A 22479-nucleotide genomic window follows, 5' to 3' on the forward strand; every position below is an offset into this window, starting at 1 on the left:
AGCTTCTCAACTGAAATCATTTTACTTAGCAAAAGCATAAGTTTTCATTTCTTCATAGATACCAATGTTGAAAGAATTACATGAGAAAAGAAAAATAGTACACTTTCCAGGAAAGCACTCGCATTATAGCTGATTTTTATAGGGAAAGGGAGAATAGACAGCTCATAGGCAAATATCTCCTCCATTTTCCACTGTGGCAAGCATGAAGGCCCACTTTCCTGCCAGGCCTCAGAGCAACTTCAGAATCCAATTCTACACAGCAGTTTTGGCAGCCCTTTGAATTGACTGGAGTTGGCATGCATGATAAAATTTAATTGCTCAAACTGAGTAGAACTCAGCCTGCCATGTTTTTAACAGAGCTACAGACCTAAGTAGGAAACTGGGATGAAGCTAAGATAAATTGGGCTTACATCCAGAAATATTTAAAACCATCAGCTTTCATATTACTATATTTGGAAGATGATAAATATTAATAATTCACCATACATTGTGTGATCTAATAATTGCTTATATAATATTTATCCTTAGGATGATACTGAGCCAACACTACAGGTTGACTAAAGCAATCTGTAACTTGCTCTCTCAAGATCCTTTTCCTTTGCCTTGTTCGGTTATAAAGGTTACAGAAATTGAAAATATGTTTATTCAGTCCCTTCTTCAGCTAGGTGTGGACATATGACTTAGGTGCGGGACATAAGCAGAGTTCTGCTGAAGCACATTGCTCTTTAGTGTGGAATGCAGTGGTAAGGCCCGGGAACATGGCATCTTTTGGTACCCATGAAGCAATATACATAAGCATAAATGCCAACACATGAAGGGTGGTGGAACAGAAACAAGGGGAAGTCATTATCAAACACAACTGTCCTGAACTGCTACTGCCAGCTATCTTATCATGTGTGGTAAAAATACCTTTGAGTTTTTAATCTAGAACAAAACAGTTTTTTTTTTATATTTTCACATTTGAACATGTACCTGATAATTAAAATGGGTCTAGGCTTAATAAGATCAAAACACTCAAAGGGAAACAAAGATTCCATGCTATAAATATTGTTCATGAAAACTTAAAAAACTTTAACAAGTATTACAAGTATTCTGGATAGATAAATTTCTCACTTCCCTAGAACATCCCTTGAAATGGCACCGATCATCTAATAGTGATGAAGGGAGCCATGAATTCAGGCTATAGTTTTGTGGCTCTGTTGCTTTTATAATTCTTTCTGCTGCATCACTAATTCCATGTGCTTATTCCAATTCCCTTTTTATGTCTAATAATCCCTCTTTTCCTGATCCTCATTGGTTGCCAGCATAAGAAGAATATGGGCATAACAGCCAGCTGTGTCTAGACACTGACCCAATCTAAGCTTTGCTTGACACCATGTAAGAGTCAGTTCATCAGACTACGAATGTGTTATTTCCTTAAGTTGGTAAAGTCTGTTTATGTAGCTACTGACAATAAATAGCCTTATTTTCCAATTGTATTTCCATTAACCTGGTGACAACCCATGTCTTATTACTACAGACACTCTTTGTGCCTACAAAAAGCTCTAAATTAAGAGACCTCTTAAGGCCATCCTCCATTCTCCACTCCCAAATAACACAAAAATGCTGGACACTCTATTGTACTTGAAACTACCCATATTTTGTTCATGTAACAGTCATTTCCATAAACTATACATGCACACATTTATAGCTTTTGTAAAGGAAGAAATTTTTAGGGCAGAACCTGTTGAAGTGGTTATTATCAAACTGTTCTAACAAAAAATCTGTATGGTATTAATATACAAAGCAAAGTAATTTTGTCATGAGTGGTCACACCAGCTTATACATGGGATGGGTGAGTTTTATCACTGGTATGATTAGAACCATTAAACATGCACCACTTCCATCCAATCAGAACCCAATGTGTTTTGTTTATGTTCAGGTCATACCTACAGAGGTATTTACTTATTCCCACAATCATATTTTATTACCAAACTGATAAATAGTATATGGCTCTTTACATGCAATGTAAATATGCTCACGTGGAAAAAATACTAAAATCAATAAACTAAACTCTCCAAGTATTGTAATTGGAAAAGATTATTCTAAGAGAAGAATCTTGAAATTAAACTGGATAAGAAAAAGAAGGTGAAGTATAGCAGAACCTATCTAATCAAAAGATCCATGTACAAAGGTTTGGTTTACTATTCAGTCTCTCTCCCCTCACTCTTTCTTCCTTTGTGTTCTCAATGCTAGGAATGGAATCCCCAGTGCTAGCATGTTCCTAGCTTTGAGAATGCTAGGCTCTATCATTTGAACTATGTCCCCTCCCCTTTTGAATTATTTATTTGTTTGTTTTTATTGGGGGGGCAGTAATGGAGATTGGATCCAGGGCATCAGGCTTGCTATGCCAGTGTATTACCAGTTCAGCCATACCCCAGTATTTTTTTCTTCTTAGATAAGGTCTTGCATTTTTTGGCCAGGCTGGCCTCAGAACTTGATTCTCCTACCTTTACCTCCTGAGTAGCTGGGACCACAGGCAAGTGTTACCATGCCCAGCTACTGTTTTGATTCTTTAAAGAAATTGGGGAAAATTGCTTTGTAAGATATAGGACATTGATCCCAAAATTGTTCATCATGGAGAGACATGGAAATTACACAATCTTTTGTCTGCTTGTATTCCTAAATTAGAAGTAATAATGAATAAACTTATTCATTCAACTAATATTTGAATAACTACACCAAGCACTGTAATAGTTTTAGAGTCCCAGAGCTAGAAGAATTCTAGTATCCTAAAGTAGCATAGACGTGTAAAAAATGTGCAACATAATTTACAAGTACAGGTTCTTGATGTTTTCGAACTGCAGTACCATATTACCACTTTTCTAGTCTTAAGAGATCATTATTGATGTTGGTATCTGGGACAAAAAGAATTTTCAAGGCAATTGAACATCCTTTTTTTTAAGCCACATTTTTCTTTGACAGTCGAGAACCAATAATACAGAATTAATCTGGAGTTTGAAGAGAGGAAAAGGGACCTGAAGACCACAGAAAGCTATAAGAGTTTGGGATTGAAGATTTTCTGTGAATGACAATCAATACCTTTTTCAGCAGAGGAGGGAAATTGATAGGAAATGATGAAATCACAAAGAACACTGCTGAAAAATGTATAGGTCCAAACTGGCCACCAAGAAGATAGAGTAGCCTGACTAGGAATGGAGTCATATGCCACTGAGAAAACCAAAATGGCTTGGGAGATGGGTCCTTACACCAAGTGGCTGTAATGACAGAAGTCTTTTTCCCAGATAAATATTTAGTTCTTGTATGATCACAGAAAGAGGGAGTTTCTTCCTAAACATCTTATTCCCAGAAGGGAATGGACTGAATTTGTTAATACTCTCTCTAGCAAAGGCTAATCCAGACTGATTTTTTTTTTCAATTTTTATTTATTTTATTTATTTTTATTTTTTTCTTTTATTATTCATATGTGCATACAAGGCTTGGGTCATTTCTCCCCCCTGCCCCCACCCCCTCCCTTACAACCCACTCCGCCCCCTCCCTCTCCCCCCCACCCCCTCAATACCCAGCAGAAACTTTTTTGCCCTTATTTCTAATTTTGTTGTAGAGAGAGTAAAAGCTATAATAGGAAGGAACAAGGGTTTTTGCTGGTTTAGATAAGGATAACTATACAGGGCATTGACTCACATTGATTTCCTGTGCGTGTGTGTTACCTTCTAGGTTAATTCTTTTTTTTTTTTTATTTTTATTTTATTATTCATATGTGCATACAAGGCTTGGTTCATTTCTCCCCCCTGCCCCCACCCCCTCCCTTACCACCCACTCTGCCCCCTCCCTCTCCCTCCCCCTCAATACCCAGCAGAAACTTTTTTGCCCTTATTTCTAATTTTGTTGTAGAGAGAGTAAAAGCTATAATAGGAAGGAACAAGGGGTTTTGCTGGTTTAGATAAGGATAGCTATACAGGGCATTGACTCACATTGATTTCCTGTGCGTGGGTGTTACCTTCTAGGTTAATTCTTTTTGATCTAACCTTTTCTCTAGTTTCTGATCCCCTTTTCCTATTGGCCTCAGTTGCTTTTAAGGTATATGCTTTAGTTTCCCTGTGTTAAGGGCAACAAATGCTAGCTAGTTTTTTAGGTGTCTTACTTATCCTCACCCCTCCCTTGTGTGCTCTCGCTTTTATCATGTGCTCAAAGTCCAATTCCATTGTTGTGTTTGCCCTTGATCTAATGTCCACATATGAGGGAGAACATACGATTTTTGTTCTTTTGGGCCAGGCTAACCTCACTCAGAATGATGTTCTCCAATTCCATCCATTTACCAGCAAATGATAACATTTCGTTCTCCTTCATGGCTGATTTTTGAAAATTAAGAAATTATTTGTTTCTTGTACTTGTCTCTTCTGTAGGAAACTCATTTCTTCTACTCAACTAAATGTAATAATGGATATGCACCATCAGAGGCACATATGTGGAAATAATAAGGAATAAATGGACAGTTTTTTTAGGGAGATAAGAAGGTATAGTGAAAGAAAATAAAGGCTTTATACCTAATAATCGAACACACTTCCCCACTCTCTCTACTCCTTATGAATGTCCATGTTCAATGACTTAGAGCACATGTTTAAAGTATGTTGACAGCATTGTGCCAGATGAATAATATGACCAGGAAATTAATTATACATGATGATAGTGTGGCTTATAATGAATAAAGAGTTCCCATTCAGAGAGATTGTAGTATTTTATTAATAAGTTAATAAATCCCCCAATGCTTTAATCTAAAAAAGGGAGTAATCATGTATGTGAGGTTTGATTGCTAGAACAGTATAAGATACTTGTTGTATCAATAATAGTTCCAAGTAAGCCATTACCTTCCCTACTTTCATGTATGATGGTAAGTAGATAGATAGATAGATAAATAGATTGATAGATAATAGATAGCTATAAATTAATTGATTGACTTACATATTAAATTGAAATTGAAGGAACAAGATACACTACTCATCATGTGTATATGTGTGTGCATTTGTTTTTGAAAAAGATTAAAAATAAAGGAAAGAAAGTCACACAACTGCTAACAGTACTTTATTACAGGAATGAGGTAGCCATCTGGTTTTGCTTTTGCTCACTAAGTTTTTGTTATATTTTCTTCAGCATTTTTCAACATATGTCAGTATTTTCTTCAAAGTTTTCATACTTTGTGCTTTTGCCCTTCATTTTTTCATCAACATTTTTACAATAGACATTTATTATCTGATAATCAGAAAAAAGCTAAAGTTGTATTATTTAATCCCTAATTTTAGAGCACATAGAAGAAGAAGGATATTTTCCGAAAAGAAAAAGGGATATGGGTAAAGGGGATTATAGAAATATGACCTCTTTTAGAATAAACAAAAACAAATTGTAGACTCAAATTTCAGGCTCTATGGAGCCACTACAATGGAAGATGCTTCTTATTTCCTAAAATATAAGGCTGGCTAAGTGTTCAAGCTCATTGCCACTTGTACACTTACCTTCACCTGGATACTCACTGGGTTGCTACTTTATGTTACAGTTTTTAATTCCCATGACACCCATGCAAAAATAATCCCCCATTCTTACCCAGACAATCCTAAACAAATTCCTTTGTATTATTTTCTTCAAGGGAATGCCACAATCTTAAACCATTTCATTTATTTATTTTACTGTTGTTCTCCAATTCTGCCCACTAAGTGATAAATTGCTGAGCACTAAAGCTTTTCTGACTTGTGCAACACTGGCAGCACCAGTGCCTTAGAACCTCTATGTAGTCAACATTGGAGACATTATTGTTTGAAATTGTTTTGTTTTTAATGTCTTGATTAGGCATCTCCCAAGTACCAAAACTCCTGAGTATTTAGAAACAATTTACTCCATGGAGACAATAGAAAAAGATATTTTTATGTTCAGTGATTCTTGGTGATTATTTCTCTTCTTTGTTCCATTAGGAGTCTGCCTCAAGGAGAATACATTCTTTGAAAATAGTTGATGGGTATATGAGGAAAAATCACTAGCTAAATAATGTAATTACTCCCACTATCCACATATGCTATATATATACATATATATATGTATATGAAATCAGAAAACTCAATACAGCCTCCCACAACCCTCTAACAAAAAGATAAATCTTAACATAATATTTTTAGTACATGTAAGACTAACTTTCATGGAGACTTATGATGCCTTACATATGATGGTAGCCTCCCTCTTAGATACCTAGGAAGGTTTTTTTAACACCCTAAAAATATGCACTTTTGAGAAAGTAGATGATGCTTCATCTTAAGTAAAATTAGCTAGGTTCAGAAGGCCAAAAACTACATATTTTCTCCCAGAGTAAAATACAAATCTAAAACAATTACAGCAATATTATGAAAAATAGTTCACACTAAGAGGAGGTCACATATGAGAGGAGAAGGGTAAAAGAAAGAAGTTAAGAAGGTTAATATAGTTGATATACTCTCTATACAAGAATGAATATAGAATTTTTAAACCTGTTGACGCCACCATGAAAAGCGGACTAAGGTAGAAAGAAGAAAAATAGAGATGAACCAATTTCATCTTATAATACATACATACATAGAAATGTCACAAGGAAACTCTGTGTAGCTATCTTAAACAAACAATGTCATTTTTTTTCGTTTATGAAATCAGAGAACAGGAGGGTGGAACAGGTCCTGCCTAGGGAAGTTGGTACCAGCGGAACAAGGTGGGAAAGGGCATGGAGGGTGAATACTGTGCAAATACTGTGTATACACGTAGGTAAATGGAAAAATGATACCTGGTGAAACTACTCCAGGAATGGGGGGAGGGAAGACAAAGGAGAATGGTGGAGGGGGTGAATTCAAGTATGATATATTCTATATATTATAATAACATTTGTAAATGCCACAATGTTCCCTTCACCCAGCAAAACAATAAAAACAATTATAGATCAAAAAGAAAAATAAATAAAGTAGATTATGGATATGGTTTGAGTGTGTTTCCTAAGGGTTCACATGTTGGAAGCAGGGCCTTCAGTATGGTGGTGCTGATGCAGTAGGACTATTAAAAGTGGAGCTCACTGGGAGGTCTTTAGGTCACTGAAGTTGTTGCCCTCAGAAAGGATTGCAACAGTATTTGTGGAACTCCTGAGTTAGGTCTCATAAGAAGGTTATTATGAAAAGAGGAAGTCTGGCCCCCTCCCCTCACTATGGCTTTCTCCATTCTGACAACGGATCTCTCTCCTGTGCACACTCTTACCACTGGGAAGCCATCCACCATGAGGTCTTTACCAGAGTCAAGCTGAAGTCAGTGCCATGCCCTTGAACCACTATGACTTTCTCCATTCTGACAATGGATCTCTCTCCTGTGCACACTCTTACCACTGGGAAGCCATCCACCATGAGGTCTTTACCAGAGTCAAGCTGAAGTCAGTGCCATGCCCTTGAACCTCTGGAATGAAGCCCTGTTTTAAACACAGGAAAATCGTATGTTCTCCCTTATATGTGAACATTAGATCAAGGGCAAACACAACAATGGGATTAGACTATGAGCACATGATAAAGGCGAGAGCACACAAGGGAGGGGTGAGGATAGGTAAGACACCTAAAAAATTAGCTAGCATTTGTTGCCCTTAACGCAGAGAAACTAAAGCAGATACCTTAAATGCAACTGAGGCCAATAGGAAAAGGGGACCAGGTACTAGAGAAAAGGTTAGATCAAAAAGAATTAACCTAGAAGGTAACACCCACGCACAGGAAATCAATGTGAGTCAATGCCCTGTATAGCTATCCTTATCTAAACCAGCAAAAACCCTTGTCCCTTCCTGTTATTGCTTATACTCTCTCTACAACAAAATTAGAAATAAGGGCAAAATAGTTTCTGCTGGGTATTGAGGGGGTGGGGGGGAGAGGGAGGGGGCGGAGTGGGTGGTAAGGGAGGGGGTGGGGGCAGGGGGGAGAAATGAACCAAGCCTTGTATGCACATATGAATAATAAAAGAAAAAAAAATAATAAAATAAAATAAATAAACACAGGAAAGTTCCAAGACAGATAAATTTTAGGATACACACACACACAAATTAAAGTTCTAGAAATTGATTTCCTTACAACTGTGTCCATGGGTAGTTTTAATAAAGCATTAAGAGTTATCTTTTAAAATAGTCATCACTTGAAAGACTCATATGTAACAGCCCCATCCTTTCCTGAGATGCTATTTCCTTTTAAAATTCGTGTAGCTGGACAATGGAGCTGTTCACCAATCTTCTTAAGGAAAGTTATCATCAGTGATTCCAGGAGTTCTTTCTGCTACTTGTTGAATAAAGCTACATCTCTTATTCAAAGATGGTTTGACTTTCTAAAGAAGTCATTCTAAGTTATTCCAAGAGATATAGCTCACACATACAAGTTTAAAATGAATGTTATTCCCTTTTGAGAACTACTAAGTATTCAGACTTCATTATGGAATGGACAAATGAGCTCCACTTGTCACTAACTGTGACTGTCCCCCCTTCATTATCTCATTAAATAATGAAAGAGGATAAATGCAGTGAAAGAATGAGTAAAGACCTTGGAATTAGAAAGATCTGGGCTCCCATCTCTGCTTTGGCCTTTGCCAGACACAAGACCAATATCTGAGTTTCAGTGTTTTTAAATATAAGATGAAGATTAACTTAACAACTTCATAAGATTTGTAAGGATTAGTTGAATTAACATCTATAAAACCCATAGCCACGTTCCTGGCATAGCAGCCTACTTATAGAATATTAGTCCCTTTTCCTTATATATCATTTGGTATGTGGAAAATGGTCAAAGAAGAAAGGGGATGATAACATTTCTCTTAGAGAGCAAAAAAAAAAAATCTAGAAGTAGCCAGATATAGGAACAAAATGTTAAAATAGTTGAGTAAAGGCTATGAAAGAGGTATGGACCAAGTATTATTGAAACAATGGAGCCAGAAGCTGGGAAGGCAACCCCTCACATGAGTAATTCCAAATGGTTTCATTCAACTCAATATAACAAACATCCCTGAGATCCTGCTGACTGCTCAGCACTGTTGGGTTCAGTGAACCATTCAGGGTATGTAAATGGTTTATAGTTTAGTTCAGAAGACAAGACTTAGAGGAAGAACAATGGTTTTTTAATCACTCATATTTATTAATAAAATAGGCTCCTATGCTGTACATACTCATACATAAATAAGATTCTGTTTAAATAAAAATATGGGATGGAAAACCTGCTAAAAACAAAGTAAATATCTTAACACCCAATACCTTAAAATTATATCCAAGCAAGAAGACCAACAATAATTTAACACATTTGATTATAAAAATACTTATTTCAAGTAATGTTTTATTATAGAGATGCCACAACAAATTGCCTCACACTTGATTCTTAGTTGTGTAGCTTATTTATCACTTGGGATAAAAATTATTTGAATGTTCCATTAAGTTAAGGCACATTCTAAAAGCCAATAGAAAAGTTTAAAAATAAAAAACATTTATTTATAAAACATTAATGCCTCTGAATGAGGAATATTTTTAATGTTTGGTCCATTAGCCTTTTTCTAATCAGTCTCCCATCTATCCCACTCCTCCCAATCTTAAGATAGAAAATTTTTGAAGTGAAAAGTAGTTTGAATTTTACCAATATATGAAGTTATACATAAAAATTACCATATGAAGTAGTATTTTATTTAACAAATTATATACTCAAAAATAGAATTTTCTATGTGCTAATTTAAATATGTAATTAATATAAAAGAATATAATATAATATTTGATACTCATTTTTATTCTAATCAATACAAAGTAAAAGCAAATTTACATTACAATGGGTATTAAAGCACATTTATGTATCTAGTGACTTTTTAACTATGGTATACAATTTTTTTAAGAAAACAAATACTTATAAATCCACAGATTTCTACCCCTTCTTTCCAAATGAAAAAACTTTAGTTTATGGCTAGCAGATGCTGTTTAAAAATAATTCCAGAAATTGACCTTTTGAAATTTGAATCTACTTTTTCTGTTAAGAGTAATGACTTTAAAAAAAAAAAAGGACCCCATGAGCCAGAGGAGTTTTGCATTTACTTTGAAATGACCATATTTATCTCACTATATCAAAATATTTCAGCTGTGTTGATTAAACAAACCATATAATATGCTTAAATATCAAAGAAGAGAAAAAATGTTTGTTATTAGCAGAGAAGCAAAACTTATTTTTTCAAAGAAGTAGTTTAACCTACTAAATATGTTTATTATTTTAAAGTAATGTTTTATTGTAGAGCTGCCACAACAAATTGCCTCACACTTTCCTCACAAATTGCCTCATCTTCTTTCTTGGAAAGTAATATTCCTTCTCTTTCACTCCTGAAATGATATTTTATGCACTTAAGTAAGTTATGGATAAATGTCAGTTAATTATCAATTATGGCAAATTAGCTATAATTAAATGATCACTTTTGTTTGTGGTGCAAATAAAACATTTGTATATCCTTTAAACATGAGTTTTCTTTGGCAAAGAATTTAATGGGAAAACAGGCAATCACTAAAGCTAAAGTTTCATGGTACATAAGCTATTTGTTAATTATGACACCAAACTGGGATAAAATTTAATATAAAGATCTTCCATTCACAAATCCATAGCAAAAACTTACACTTTTAAATTGGAATAATTCTATGAATTCCCAAACATTTACTGATAATATTTAAGTTTATCTACATATTATCCAGAAAGCCAATAACACTGTGGACAGGTTTTGCTCTGTTCAGCAGTCACTGTGAAAACCTTTCATTTGTTCCAATTAAAGAGGCTCAGTTTCTACTTTTCAGTTATGTTTTGGAATAAAGTTTATTATCATAAACCACACATTTTTTGTTGATATATCTTAGTGCACTGTATATACTAGTGAGGAGAAGAAAGGATTGATTAAAATTAAGTTTTCTGTTCATTAATTCACTTATAGGCAAGTCCTAGTGACTATGTGGAGTCCTGTAAGAAGCCTCAGGCTTCAGCACTTCAGCTCGTCCTCAGACTCAGGTCACTATTGGTCACTAGTGCTGACAAACATGTACTTTCTTTTTTTTTTTCCATTTATTCATATGTGCATACAATGTTTGGGTCCTTTCTCCCCCCTTCCCTCTACCCCCTCCCTTCCCCCCCCACCACCTCCCTCTCCACCCCCCCACCCCCTCGCTTCCAGGCAGAAACTGTTCTGTCCTTATCTCTAATTTTGTTGAAGAGAGAGTATAAACAATAATAAGAAGGACAAAGGGTTTTTGCTAGTTGAGATAAGGATAGCTATACAGGGAGATTCCTTATTTGAAGAATCTCTCTCAAGTCTTCGTTATCTTGTTCAAGTTCAAATATTCATTCCTGTTCCTTGCAACCTTGCAGCTTATCAGTTTCAATGGCTTTCCTCATTACTGTTGCCATTTCAGTTATCTTGTCAACATTTGCTTATTACTCCTTGGAGTGCTGCTTTTTAACTTCATTATTATACCTGGATCATCTTTTTTTTTTTTTGCTAGCCATTAGCAATCCAAATGTCTGTTCTCAATACTTAAAAGTTCCAAGGCAGACTGCTGTTCTTCCAGGGATGTACACCAGTCTTTGTTTTCTGGCTGCAATTCTCTGATTTGTCTGTTTCCTTGCTGGGTTCCCATAACTAATGTGGATCATGGTCGATGTCTTGCAACTTCATTAAGTTCTTGAATTTCTTCCTGATACTGCTTCATTGCTTCTACTCACTTATTGAGAGCTTTTTGAGCTTTGCTCAATCAGAGATTCTGCTGCATTGTCATGACCTCTTAATCTTTCAACAAGAGCTTTAGCATCAGCGAGTGTCTTCTCAATAATGCAATTCATTTCTAAAGAAGTAAACCGGTCTCAATCCTTGAAGCTGTCAGATCTGGCAAGTAGGACCCAGATCCTCTGTCAATCAGGATCTAGCACCAAAGGCAAGGGACTTTCGTCCCTTTTTCAGGTCTTCAGCAAGCAGATGCAAAGACCAGGAGAGATAGCAGTAGGGTAGCTGGAGAGCCAGCTGGGCTCAGCCCATTACTGGTCTGGGGGAACCTTCTGGGGGAACTAGCACTCCCAGGGATGGAACAATATTTTTTAAATATTTATTGCATGTCTGTGTCAAGAACTACAGACTATGATGGAGGCAAATAAATAAGAAGATAACCAATTAAAGAATTAGTTCTATCCACTTATCATGTGCCAATGGGTAGTAGTATGACAGTGCATTGGGAGATCAAGGAAGGAGGATGAGGGTATTAATCACTGTCAGTTGGTCTCAAACTCATCCTCAATACCCAGGCAGCCCCTTCTGAATATGTACAGTGGAGACAAAGAAAATACAGCTTTATAGTTTTCTATATGAAAGAAGTCCTTTTATCTTCTGCACAGCAGAAGAAATGGTGTCCAGATTGAAGAGACCATCCACAGATGGGAGAAAATCTTTGATACCTATACGTCAAAGGACTGATAACCAGAATACACAGGAAGATCAAAAAACTAAACTCCCTAAAAATTAATGAACCAATAAAGAAGTGGGCAACTGAACTAAACAGAACTTTTTCAAAGAAAAAAGTCCAAATGGCCAATAACACATGAAAAAATGCTCACCATCCCTGGCCATAAGGAAAATGCAAATCAAAACCACACTAAGATTCCACCTCACCCCTGTTAGAATAACTACTATCAAGAATACCATCAACAATAAATGTTGGCGAGGATGCAGGGGAAAAAAACCCCATAGACTGCTGGTAGGAATGTAAGTTAATACAACCACTTTGGAAAACAATATGGAGGCTTCTTAAAAAAACTAAATATAGATCTGCCACATGATCCAGCAATACCACTCCTAGGGTTATACCCAGAGGAATACGACTCAGGTTATTACAAATGTACCTGCACACCCATGTTTATTGCAGCACTATTCACAATAGCCAAGCTATAGAAACAGCCAAGATGCCCCACTACTGATGAATGGATTAAGAAAATGTGGTATTTATACACAATGGAATTTTATCAGCCACAAAGAAGAATGAAATTTTGTCATTTACAAGTAAATGGATAGAATTGGAGAACATCATCCTAAGCAAAGTTAGCCAGGCTAACTTAACAGGCCAAAAATTGCATGTTCTCCCTCATATGTGGATTATAGACCTAAAACAAATGCAGTAATATTATTGGACATGGATCACACACAAGGGGAGAACATGAATGGGAGGAATAGGGAAAAGGAAGGGAACCTAAAACTTGAATGTGTTTGATGTGCTCACTGCAGAGGAGCAAATAAAGTAATCTTAAACTGGCAGAGGCCACTATGGGAAGGGGATTAAGAAGTGGTGAAGAGGTCTGGTAGAGATGAACCAATGTGGGTTGCAATACACATTTGCATAGAACCAGCGCTAGGAATCTCTCTGTATAGCTATCTTTTTCTCAAGCTAGCAAAAATTCTATGTCTTTCTTATCTCTTATGTTTTCTCTTCAACAAAATCGGAGAACAAGAGGGAAGAACAGATTCTGCCCGGAAACAGGGCAGGGGTAGGGGTGGAGAGTAGGGGATGACGGTCCAAACAATGTTAATGATAAAATTTTTTAAATGGAATAAAAAAAGAAATCCTTTTAGCTTTTGTACCTTGTATAATTTAACATCTCTTCTCTGCCTTTCCCTGAGAGTTTAAGTAATGAGATGACCACCATTTATCAGGGTTGTATATTCTATTTGTGTTATATGAACCATTTAGTTCTTATCAGACTACACATATGCAAACATGATCATTATTCTAACTATTCTGAGCAGGTACTTACTGCTTTGCCATTTAACTGAAGATACCTGGTTTTGTCAGGTGTGGAATCACAAGAATTGATTAAGATTAAGGAATAATTTAAATACCAGCCTCAAAGGAGAGTTCATAATGTAATGCCTTTAATTTTCCTAAACAGAATATATTCTTGTGGTAATATGATAGAGCAAAGTACATTATTTATAGCCATTAGAATTCCAAGAAACTTTCAAACTGAAAGGAAATTTTCCAATAGGGCATAAGACTAAGAAAACTTCCAGAATTTCAGTGGCATTACTTTTGACTTCAGGATTCTTGGAAATATTATTTTCTTATTCATCTTGTAGTAGAATTCAAAAGGTAAAACCATCTTTCATTTCTTGTCCCTCTACCACACTGACCACTCATCATGCAGCCTCATTCTTGCTTCAGCTCCAGATTCTCCACATGCAGAAGAAGGCAAGATGACAGGGAAAATAGAAGAGGAAACTGGAAGCAAGAGGACATTTGGCTCCAGTGTGTGTATGTGTGTGTGTGTGTCCCTGACAACTATTGTTCCCTCACCTCAATTTCTTGACCAATGAAATGGAGAAGACAGCAGTTCCATATAGTATTACTTGAGGACTTATCTATAATGTATCTGGAGATCAATAAAGAAAGTTATATCCTTGCTGTAGTAGGAAAAATGAAACAATTTTTTGAGGTCAAAGAAATTGAGTTTTGTGGGAAGAATAGTCACCTAAATCATAAAGGCATGTTCAAATACAAAATAGCTCAGACAAAAGTGTCCAAGAACCCTTCTTTAGAGCAAAAGGGAAAGAGTTCACAAACAAATCCAGCCAATCAAAAGATGATCTGAGAAGCAGTACTCCAAGGACTAGTTCCACAATCAATACAGGTCATGAGACATGTCTACAGATATCTGAAAGAAAGAGTGATCTATACCAAACCAAGTTGGTCTTTAAGCAAAAAAACAACAGGACGATGTTCTTTAATATGGAAGGACTTAGAGCCTATATTTTCTAGAGGCCACTAAAATCCACCAACTAATAAAACTAATAAAAATAAAGAATTCAGAAGTAGAGAAGGCATTACAAAATGACTGACTACGAGCACAGAATTTTATTAAATATGGGAGTAAAATTGCATACTGTGAGAATTATGGTTACTAAATATATTATAATTGTTATAGACTATGAAACTGCAAAATTAACAAAAAAGTTTCCAAAACTGGAAAGAAAGAAAAAATGAAAATGCTAATTTTCCCATCTTTGTTTTTTTGGTGGTACTGGGGTTTGAACTCAGGGCCTCACACTTGCTGGGTAGACACTCTACTACAAGAGCCATTTTGCCAGCCCTGATTTCTCCATCTTTCTTATTTGAGATTTAATTGGTATAGTGTAAAATTTTTAACATGAAGTTTTAGAAAATATAATCACTGCATTTTACTTTCTTTTGGTTTTAATCTAGGGAGGAATCTTACAATATTTAAAATAAATACATCTCTCAAAGTTATAAACTTCATCTGAATTTGTATGATCCTTTCCAATATACTTCTATCTTTCTCTTCTGTAAAATTTGAGAAAAAGTAAGTGTAATAATTTAATAAAATAAGCCTTATCCCACTTAAATAAAATTATACCTATATATCTGTCACTTTTCCATATCTATATATTTATTTATTATTTATGTGTATTCACTGTTATATTTGAAACAATGTGTATGAAGCTACTCACCTACTGCTAATGATGATTGTTTATTGGTAGGATTTTAAGCAATTTTTAAACTTTATTACACTTCTCATTTTTCTTTGAATTTTAAACAAAGATAATGTGTCATTTTCTAAAAAATCAATGAAGTTATTTTTCCTTATGTTTAAAAGTGGTTTATTTAAGAAGTATAACTAGGCTAGGGGTTGGTAAGAAGTATAACTAGGCTAGGGGGTGGTTATTTTCCATATAGAGTTGTCCCCTTAGTATCTGTGGGGAACTAGATCTAGGTCCTCTATAGGTACCAAAAATCACAGATGCTCAAGACTCATGTATAAAATGACTTAGTATTTGCATATAACCTGTACACATCTTCCTATTAAGTCAGCCCTATATGACATATGATACTAAACACAGTGTAAATTCCATATAAATATTATTACACTGTATTTTTTAGAGAATGATGCCAAAAATAAAACTCTGCATATATTCAGTACAGACAAATTTTTCTTTCCAATATTTTTATTCTGAGGTAGATTATATCCATGGGTTCAAATTCCACAGGTGTACACAGATGACTATAATCCATTTGGTAGTATTAGAAAGGGAGAGGGAAGGGTGTCTGTGGAAATACTGATATATTTCTTTTAAACATGACAAAAAGGAAGACAGAAAGCAGATAGCACATATGTGGAACAGTAGTGAATTAATTACTAATTTTTCTCACCTCCAATGAGATACAGCTTGAGAAGTTTACCTGTTGTGAATTTCTTTATAACAGCTGCCCCATGACTACATGGATTCCACTGCTTCACACTGACTAGGGCTTCAAAGCCTGCCTCTTGCTCACACAGTGCCCCATTAGCCTCTCACTCTAAGTTCCCCTGTTAAAGCCATCATAGAACCCTACCTAGTGTTCACACATGCACTTAGTGTAGAAAAATCAACTCCCTGAAGGACAAACGTTGAGTAGTGTGATTAGAAGTCACCAGTGTAGATGATTCTAAGACCCCATTTCTCCCATGGAATAGATCACTCAGTTGTACTTAAGAATAGTCGTCTCTCTAGGGCATTAGCACTGACCCCCACACCTTGTGTTACTCCGTTGTCCTTCACTCTTACAGTAGTAAAGTGATAAGCTAAAACTTTTTGCCCTGAGACTGCTTTCGGGACAAACTAGGTAGGACCAGAATGGTTCTTTTCTTACATAATAATGTGAAAAATCTAACTCCACTAAAAACAAGAGGCTTTGAAAATTATAGGGCTTTCAGAAAATTATTTAACTTTCTCTTTAAGGATTTTTGACAAAGACCCAATGTTGCTCCTTGAGAAATGAGTATTTATGTGCATTATGAGTGTGCATAGGCATCTGTAGAAAAGTTCCATTTTGAATTTAGAGTGAAACACAAGCATTCCGCACCTCCCATGAGAATGCACCAAACCACCTGCAGGGTCACCCCCATCCCCTCCTGCTTTGGTCAGTCTCAACTTCACCTCTCCTCCTTTTGGCAGGATTCAAGGACCCCCTTTCACCAATATCTACCTTCATTCAAGCTGCACACCAAAGGATTATGAAAGGGAAATGGAAAATTTAGAAGTGTGTACTGAGAGGAGGTCCTGTGAAAGTTATGTAATCCACAGGAAGGGAGAGTTCCAAAAGTGGGTGTTAGGAAGCTCAGACAGAAGACAAAAGTTATGACAGAAAACCTCTTTTGCTAAAAATCATGACCTGAGGACTTGGAGTGTTATTTGCTCAATGAATGTATATTGGGGAACCTGGGATACTTGGCACAATGATGTATCTAATCTGTAATATAAACTAATTCCTCTGTTATCAAGCGGCAGAGAACAGAAAACTGAAAAGTGTTGTCATGGCAAAGAAAGATCATGTAAAAATATCGAAACCCCACAGATCAATGAACCCCACAGAACAATGAAGAATGGGAATATAAAACAGGTCACATTAAAGGCAAGATACAAGTGAGGGGGAGGGTAAATGAAGAGAGTAAAGGAGGAGGGTAGATATAGATATGGCTGAAGTACTTTCTATACTTGTATGAATATGGAATGCTGAAGCCTGTCAAAGTCATTTTAAGAATGGGGATAGAAGAGGGAGACCAAAGGAAGGGATGAACCAAACTGGGGTATGTTATATACATATATGGAAATGTTACAGCAAAAATCCCTGTACAACTATTATGTACTAATAAAAAATTTTTAAAAGATTGTGCACATTAATCAAGTGGATTTTTCACTTGGGATCCCTATGGAAATGGCCAGGCCAAGACTCTTACTAAAAGTGAGGATTAGGGTATTTTACTAGAAAGTTGAGAGCAGAAAAATTTTATCAAATCAGTTTGGGAAAATTTGCCTATAGTCTGGTTTGGTAACCAAAAGGATAAAAAGAAAAAAAAGGAAAGTAAAACCCAGAAATCTGATTTGGTTGCAAAAAAAATCTCAAAATATTAACAGTTATATTAAGAAGTATAAATCCTCTTTCAAAAAAGTCTGTTTATTCCAGAAAGATTCACATAAAGCTATTGCATACATTTGCATGGATTGCTCATTGCAGGATACATTACAACCCAGGGCTTGGATGTGATCAGCTCTTATACTGTATTCAGCTTCCCTGTTCTTAAAAATGGATGCACTTTTAAATTGGGGGACCTTTCTTTTTTCTTTTTAGGGGAACAAATTTGAGTTGGAAATGTTTCTTAAACAATCAGTTCTTCAGTGGAACTATGCTAACACTAACACACTCAGTTTAGCTGAAATAGGTCTATACTAAGGTCTATCATTACAACCCAGACTCTAAACCACCTGAGATTCTTGACCTTTGCATGGATTTTGCATCATGGAGGGAGTGGTTTTAGGGAAGACTTGCCACTGATACAGTCAACAATGCCTGTTATTCTATCCCTTGTTTCTTATAGGCAAATTCTAGATGTGATCCACAGTTTCATAATCTCTATTGCCTTGGTTATAGTAAGTACTTAAGGGTTATTAATGCAATTAATGATGAGAGAAATTAAATCTACTCTTTCTTTTGTATCTTCCCACAACACCTGTGAAGGGATAACACCCAAAGGCAACATGTGAGCACTGACAATTTTCCTGAATCGTCGAGTTTCTTCTTTCAGAAACATAGTTTAAAATGTAGAAATAAATGGGGTTTCTGAAATGAAACTGAGAGTCTGGCAAAGTGATTCCTTTTTTCTAATCAGTGAGCATAGTTCCATGGGCTGGTGTTGCCATTTTGACCAATCAATGACCCATTATTTGCATTTGAGAAGCCAGTGACTGGGCATAGAGGAAGTAGCTAGAGAGACCCCTTGTGGTCTCTCTGATTGTTTCTTAGTCTGATTGCTGGGAGATGCCTCTGGGTATGGGACCTAATTCTAGAGAGCTGCTCTGCCAATATACCCCCTCTCAGAGTCGTGATGGATGTCTGATAGATGTTGTACTCTTGTAATGGAAGGAGAATATCTAAAATGGGTGTGATGAAATGGAGCAATATTCAATTAGAAAGATGAAGCCTGAGTTTGAGAGACAGAATATAATTATGGGGTTGGACCATTTCCAGAAGGTTGTGGATAGCACCCGAGTTGGCTGCAAAAGCAATTCTCTTGGGCTAAGCCTGGATAGATGGTGTGTGTCATCCTATGCCTCACCAGCATTGCAGACCTTGGTCTTGCAATGACACAGCACCCTGCAGTGTCAGCTGATACTCAAATGCCAGTGGTCTCAACTTTGCACATTTATAAAGCCATATTCTCAAAACACGGGAGAATGCTAAACATATGACCCTTTTTGATCTGCAGTGGGTAGGAATCACATTGAATTAATAACATGAATACACTGGAATCTATAAAAAGTCATATAAGTTTAGTTATTATTATTAATATTAAAAAGGTTGTCATGTTATAACTTCTCTTACATAGGTCAAGTATATTCAGAATCCGCATTGAAACAGGGTTATATGTACTATGTGTAATTATTCTTTCAGGGACAAGCTATATAATAATTCTATCATAATATTATAAAAATTTAAGGCTTGGAATGTAGCTCAGTAGTAGAGCCCTTACCTAGCATGTGAGTGACTCTGAGTTTCAGCCAGCATCAAAAAAAATTACATTATTTTAGATAAATATTTATAAACTTAACTCATAATAAAAATTTATAAATAGTTCAAAGTTAAGTTGTAATATCATTTATTTGAGAAAAATAAGTTTCCAGAAGACCCAATAGATTTGAGAATAATTAGACATGAAGAAAACTAAGTTTAGGTCTCAGCAAAAAAAACGAACACATGTCCACAAATTCACCTGTAATTCTGGTTGGATCTAAAGACACTGTCCTACCAAGGACACTCAACCTCATGCTTAGAATCCTACTATGCTCCTGATGGGCTTTACCTGGGCTTTCCTGCAAATCAACCACCCTCCTGGTCATTAGACCTTGACTTCTTGTGTTTACTTAACATTTTGAATTATCACTCCCTTTCACGCATTTTATAACAGTCAATTTTTGGAATGTCTGTGCCAATCAGAATTTTCAAACTTTAGCTTTTATTACAATTACCTGGTGAATTTGTTAAACAGGTTGCTAGAACACTTAGCTTGCCTTTTAGCAGATATGGGGAGAGGGAAGAGGAAATCCACAGTGTTTTCCTAGCAAGCTCACTTATGATTTTGATCCTGCTGAAAGGGTAGATATTTTCATCTCTCATTTTATTAATAAGGAAACAGAGACTCACAGAAGTTAAATAACTTGTCTAAAGGCACACAGCTAATGAGGATAAACTAGGACTCTCACCTAGGACTCTCTTATACCAAACCCTATGTTCTTTGAAGTCTTTTCTTATTCTCATTACATTCACAAAGTTAAGCCAGACCACCCCCAACTAATATTCATGAAACTATCAAAATAGAGAGAAATTCTAACCCTTTTTATCTCAGAAACTTCTTAACTCAAGATCCTGCCTTAATTCATGTGTGAGAAAACTGCAATCTGCCAGCTGCTTAAAACACGGCACTGATGTCCTGTCATCAGATTCACTATGTAACAAGCTATTAAGAAGAGCGGTGCCGGTTCTTCCCAACACCTGCAACTCATTACAGAACCAAACAGCTCAAGTCCAAGGGTTCCATTCAGAAGAATAGTATAAACAGATGACACTAGATATTTTAGCAATTCCCAAGGCCAATATTCAACTTCTGTTATGAAAAATAGAGACTTATGCAAAAGCTATCTAATGTCCTCCATATGGTAAGCCATAGACAGGAAATTCAGCTAGATTCAATAAGAAAATATCTTTGTCTTACCAGGATGCATCCTCTTGAGGATAACACCAACCATTTTTTGCATATGGAAGAAGACTCATAAAAGTTGTATTGCAATGGCTTGGGCCAAGATCTAACTCAAAGTTCTAGGAAATGTTTTAAATTATTCATAACCAAAGAGAGTCTTTATAATACATACCTATATATAACTGCATTAATCTGGTTGGCCATTTAAGTGATGACTGCAGTTAGCAACACTGGTATCTCCTGCCTTCCCTAGCTGACTTCTAGCAACTGTAAATATCATTCTGCTCCAGTTGGAGCAAGTATATTCCAATGAAGGCATTTAAGAAATTTCAGATCCCTATGCTGGGTTTCATTATCAAACTGTGATTGTAGGAACTAATTCATAGGAATAAATATCCAATCAGTATCTGTCAATGACAGATGGTCTTAATGTCACGATGTGTTCTTAGACAGCAAAGATATTATTCAGGTTGGATGTAGAGCAGAGCATGCCTATTTCTAGACATATCAGAACTGAGGCCAGTGACTCCGCAAAGCAACTGAGGCCAATAGGAAAAGGGAAACAGGTACTAGAGAAAAGGTTAGATCAAAAAGAATTAACCTAGAAGGTAACACCCACGCACAGGAAATCAATGTGAGTCAATGCCCTGTATAGCTATCCTTATCTAAACCAGCAAAAACCCTTGTCCCTTCCTGTTATTGCTTATACTCTCTCTACAACAAAATTAGAAATAAGGGCAAAAGAGTTTCTGCTGGGTATTGAGGGGGGGGAGAGGGAAGGGGCGGAGTGGGTGGTAAGGGAGGGGGTGGGGGCAGGGGGGAGAAATGAACCAAGCCTTGTATGCACATATGAATAATAAAAGAAAAAGGAAAAAAAAAGAATTATCAAGCTTGTTATTGTAAAAGGTTTGTAGGCTGTCTCTTCAATCTAGTGACTACTTCCTTCACTATGCAGAAGCTTTTTAGTTCAGTGCAGTCCCATTTGTCAACTCTTTCTCTTCAGTGCCGAGCTATTGCAGTTTTATTCAGGAAGTTATTGGTTATGCCTGTATGTTTCAGTATTTTCCTTATGCTTTCTTGTAGTAGTTTTACAGTTTCAGATCTTGCATTTAGATCTTTGATCCACTTTGAATCGATGCCAGTACAGGGTGAGAGACTGTCTTCTACATGCAGATATCCAGTTTTTCCAGCACCATTTGTTGAGGTTATCTTTTCTCCAATACAAGTTTTGATCTCCTGTGTAGAAAATCAAATGGCTGGCTATAAATGCATAGATTTGTGTCTGGGTCTTCTATTCTGACCCATTAGTCTTCATGCCTGTTTTTGTGCCAGTACCGTGCTATTTTTGTTACTATGGCTCTGTTAATATAGTTTAAAGTCAGGTATTGTGATGCTCTAGCAATGCTCTTTTTGCTCAAGATTGCTTTTGGTATTCTAGGTCTTTTGTGCTTCCACATGAACTTTAGGATTGATTTTTCAATCTCTGTATAAAATGTCTTTGGAATTTGGATAGGGATTTCATCAAACATATAGATTGTTTTTGATAGTATAACCATTTCACAATATTAATTTTTAGTATCTTCTTTGATTTTTTTAGTAATTCATAATTTTTGTTGTATAAGTCTTTCAATTAGTTTCTTAAACTTATTCCCAGATATCTTAATTT

General features: G+C 36.0%; 1 pseudogene; it reads right to left on the bottom strand.

Annotated features, from left to right (window-relative positions):
- Positions 1-11297: 11297 nt before the first annotated feature.
- LOC109680406 (FGFR1 oncogene partner 2 homolog pseudogene) lies at positions 11298-11971 on the bottom strand (annotated as a pseudogene).
- Between the last annotated feature and the right edge of the window lie 10508 nt (positions 11972-22479).

This window comes from Castor canadensis, chromosome 4 (genome assembly GCF_047511655.1).
Source record: "Castor canadensis chromosome 4, mCasCan1.hap1v2, whole genome shotgun sequence".
Lineage (NCBI taxonomy): Eukaryota > Metazoa > Chordata > Mammalia > Rodentia > Castoridae > Castor > Castor canadensis.